A 5455-nucleotide genomic window follows, 5' to 3' on the forward strand; every position below is an offset into this window, starting at 1 on the left:
AGGCTACACCTAAACTGTGAACTTTATATATATAGCTTTTTATACACCACGTAACCCACAGATCCCTATTGATCGAACGTTTTTTCTTTGTGTGTCCCACCCATCCCACCTCGAAAACAAAAACTCTACATTGTATTTCGTCCATTTTTTCTTTATTAAGCCCTGTGTGGCCACAATAAAAAGTTATCTATCTATCTATCTATCTATCTATCTATCTATCTATCTATCTATCTATCTATCTATCTATCTATCCATCCATCCAGATATCTATCTATCTATCTATCTATCTATCTATCTATCTATCTATCTATCTATCTATCTATCTATCTATCTATCTATCTATCTGTCTCTTTGTCTATCTAGCTGCCCATCTCTTGCTCTCTCTCTCTCTCTATCTATTTGTCTGTCTGTCTGTCTATCAATTACACAGGCTCTACCTCTCTCGTTGCCTCTCTCTCTCTCTCTCTCTCTTAACAACAACTTCTACATATACGTGTATTTGTGTTTGCCCCCCCCCCACTATCGCTTAACAACCGATGATGGTGTATTCATTTCCCCGTAAGATAGCGGTTCGGCAAATGCTACCGATAAAATATGTACTAGGCTAAGAAAGGCCAGAGGTAGAATTGTTCGACTAAAGGCGGTTCTCCAGCATGGCCGCAATCAAATGACTCAAACCAGTAAAAGTACATACATACATATACATACATACAAACACATATATATATATGTATGTATATATATATGTATATATATATATAAACGTATATACATATGTGTGTATATATATGCATATATACGTATGTATATACATATGCATATATATATATATATATAATATATATATATATTATATATATATATATATATATATATATATATATATATATACATATATTCCTACATATATATACATATATATACATATATACATATATATATATGTGTATGTGTATGTGTGTATGTATGGAGAAGCCTCTGATCGAAGGTAGCATCGCTTGTTATGATAATGTTTTTAATATGGAGGCTGAAGCACTAATATCATCGTATATTGTTTTACTGCTCACAGATGAAACCAGGTTCAAATCCTCTCGGCTACGCTACAACTTTTAATTTTTGTTTTATTTATTAAATATGGACGAGTCCGTGTGTGCATTAGCACCGTGCAAATGAACAAGAACAAAGGAATATACATTTACGTATGCACTCATATCCAAACTCTCTTTCTGTCTCTGTCTCTCTGTCTCTCTCTTCTCTCTATTTTCTCTTCTACGCCCACCTTCATCTCTGGAATTTCCTCACGCAGAGGCAATCATCAACGGACAGCTAGAAATCTCATTGAAGACATTTTACATTCAATATGATTGAATTTCCTGTGTTTGTACACAATGTCCACACATCGAAGAATGAAATATAATCCCACAATTCAATCAAATCGATAGTTTAGGAAACTTACAATAAATAAATAAACATCGAAATTAATTAATAAATAAGAAAGAATGACACCTCAAATGTATCTGGATTCAATAAATATTAATAAACATTCCTCGTCACAAATTGTAAATGAATTTATAATAAAATTTCATTTATCCTCATCTGCAAGCTTATAATATTCTTTTCGAATTGTCCCTAAAGACGACAGGGTATGAGTTAAACTAAACACACACCTGCCACCTACGCACCCAAACACACGCAAAGACAAATATTTATACACGCACACACACACACACATATATATATGTATGGATATATATTTACACATATACTTGTACACACATATATGTGTATGCATATGCATATGTACGTATATGTATAATATCAATCTATGTATCTACTTGTCTGTCTGTCAGCCTCTGTCTCTCTGCCTTTGTCTGTCTATCTGCCTCTCTCTCTCTTTATACACAAACTTCCTTCCAAGAACATCTAAAATCTTCTTAATACGAAATTACAATAGTTTCAATGTCATGATTAGCGAAAGCGAAACCAGTCGACAAACGATATTTTTCAGTTATAAAATATATTACAAAACACATCAAAACTATGTAAGCTTTCCGCATTTTCTGTCTTCTATTTTATATACACATATTTTCTATTATATAGGAGTGGCTGCGTGGTAAGAAACTTGCTTCCCAACCACATTTTTACGAGTTCAGTACCACTGCATGGCACCTTGGGCAGGTGTCTTCTACTATAGCCTCGGGACGACCAAAGCCTTGTGAGTGGATTTTGTGGACTGAAATTAAAAGAATCCCGTTGTATATATATATATACTCTTTTACTCTCTTTTACTCTTTTACTTGTTTCAGTCATTTGACTGCGGCCATGCTGGAGCACCGCCTTTAATCGAGCAACTCGATCCCGGGACTTATTCTTTTTGTAAGCCCAGTACTTATTCTATCGGTCTCTTTTTCCGAACCGCTAAGTAACGGGGACATAAACACACAAGCATCGGTTGTCAAGCAATGCTAGGGGGATAAACACATACACACAAACACACACACGCATATTATATATATATATATATATTATATATATATATATATATACGACGGGCTTCTTTCAGTTTCCGTCTACCAAATCCACTCACAAGGCTTTGGTCGGCCCTAGATTATAGTAGAAGACACTTGCCCAAGGTGCCTCGTAGTGGGACTGAACCCGGAACCATGTGGTTGGTAAACAAGCTACTAACCACACAGCCACTCCTGCGCCAATAACTAAATATATATATATATATACTCTTTTACTCTTTTACTTGTTTCAGCCATCCGGCTGAGGCCATGCTGGGGCACCGCCCTTGTTGCTACCCTCTCTAAGTCCAATATATATATATATATATATATATATTATATATATATATATAATATATATATATATATATATATATATATACACATATACATATATTTATAATTAATATAGGATAAAATTTTTTTCGGGCCACCATATCGAAAAATGCCTTTAAAGGTAAAATTTATACATAATTTACAAGATAAGGGCAGAAGAAAAATTCTAATGCCAGATATGCCGAAACAAAAAAATTTGCCGATAACCATTATAATTTATGCGTCTCGAAACAAACCGATAGAAATCTCTAAAAAATTCGTTATTACCGTTTTGGTCCAATTTCGGGGTTAATTCATAAGAAATGTTTCCCCTCTTCAGCGGCAAATACGCGAGATATAAATGAAATACATACTCATACCCATGGAAAAAGGAAGCACTAAGTCCCGAGCAGACTTAAGTACCCCAAATATATCCAAAATAGAAAAATCTGCGGCGCACCTCGAGACACGTGTGATTCGAACTAGAAACTTTCACAGAGTGATAGAATCCTATAATTAATATAGGATGAAATTGTTTTCGGGAAAAAAATTTAATCAATGGCCAGCATATCAAAAAATGCCTTTAAAGGTAACATTTATACATAATTTAAAGATAAGGGCAGAAGAAAAATTCTTATGCCAGATATGCCGAAATAAAAATTTTGTCGATAACCATTATAATTTATGCGTCTCGAAACAAACCGATAGAAATCTCTAAAAAATGTATATATACATACTACATATATATATAATATATATATATATTATATATATATATATATATATATATATATATATATATATATTATATATATATATATAAATATTTTTGTCGCTGTGTTTGTTCCCACACAAACGCTTGACAACCGATGTTGGTTGTTTACGTCCCCGTAACTTAGCGGTTCGGCAAAAGGGACCAATAGATTAAGTACTGGCTCGCAAGATGTTCTTTTATAACTGAAACTTTTCATTTATATCATATATTCGACATTAACATTCTGTTATAATCGTTCTACTTTGGATAGTAGCGGTTTGGGATGTTTATTCTGTTTACTGTTTCTGCTTTTTAAATTTTATTCTGATGTTTCTTAATCTATTCATATGACGAAGCATATTTCTTACAAGATCAATATGTTTTTTGTAATTACGTAAGCGGCACACAAAAGTGTATTACAAAAATATTTTTGCAATCGTGGCAACTATCTGTTCATAGGCTGGGGTCGATTTGTTCGACTAATGGTGGTGCTCCGGTATGGCCGTAGTCAAATGGCTAAAACAAGTAAACGAATAAAAGAGTATATATATATATATATATATTGGGTCATCCCATTAATGCTGCTTTTTTATACTTGTATTTTTCAAATTAAAGATAAACAAAGTTCTTTTTTAATCTAAACTATACTCTCCTTCATTTTCTACCAAGCTCTTCCATCTATCTCGTAGACTTGCAAGGCTCCTCTTCCAAAATTCACTTCTCCCTGACGAAAAATACTCCTCCAGAACTGTTGTGACCTCGTCCACAGAATTCATATTTTTTCTGTCCGAACGATTTTGAAGACTGCAATATAAATGATAATCAGATGGGGCAATGTCCGGCGAATATGGTAGGTGAGGCATCATTTCTTATTCAGACTACCCCAGCCTTTAGAATATCATTCTCTCAATATGTGGTCGAGCATTATCCTGATAGAACACCTTCCGTCTTGAAACCAAAAACGGTCATTCTTCTTCTGGTGCTGACTTAAGCCGCTCAAGCTGCTCGCAGTAGATCTCTTTTGTTATCGTTTGCTTTGGGTTTAGAAGGTCGAAGTGGACTAAATGTTTCATATACCACCAAATATCAGGTCATCCCTTAAGTTATGTCCGAATTTTGAATAAAGAAAACAAGTGATAAAATGTTATATTTAACTGAAATTTAATCATCAATGTACTTTTCCTGATTACCTATGACTTCCTTCTGTCTATTTACAAGCTTTTTAATCCCATCAATTTAAAACTCATTTGGTTTCAAAGCGAAGAACTCTGAAATGTCAGTTTCTACCTCCTCCTGGCTTGCGAAAGTTATGTCCCCCAAATGATTCTGTAAACTACGAAACAAATGGTAGTCTGAAGGAGCAAGGTCTGGAGAATAAGGTGGATGAGGAATTTTTTCCCAAAAAAGCTCTTCCATCTTCTGTGATGTGATCTTTGCAGTGTGGGGTCGCGTATTGTCCTGATGAACCATCACTCCTTTTCGATTCACTGAAGCGGAGGTTTTTTCTCCAAAGCTTGGTTCAAACGCTCTAATGGCTGACAGTAGATTTCAGCATTAATTGTTGCATTAGGTGGTAACAATTCAAAGTGAATTACTCCTTTGCAATCCCACCAGATAAAGAGAAGAACCTTTTTTCCATGAAGTTCCCTTCTCGGTTGTGGTTCAGCTTTTTCCCTCTTACCAAGCCACTGTTCGCGACATTTAACATTTCAATAGAAGACCCATTTTTCGTCACCAGTCACAAGTCTATCCAAAAAGGGTGAAATGAGTTCGCGAGAATGGAGAAAAGAGCAGATGTCGACTTGGGATTTGCGGTTGCTTTCTGTCAATTCATGAGGCACCCATTTTCCAAGTTTAGGAACATTTCCAAGTTGTGGAA

This window comes from Octopus sinensis, linkage group LG25 (assembly GCF_006345805.1).
Source record: "Octopus sinensis linkage group LG25, ASM634580v1, whole genome shotgun sequence".
NCBI lineage: Eukaryota > Metazoa > Mollusca > Cephalopoda > Octopoda > Octopodidae > Octopus > Octopus sinensis.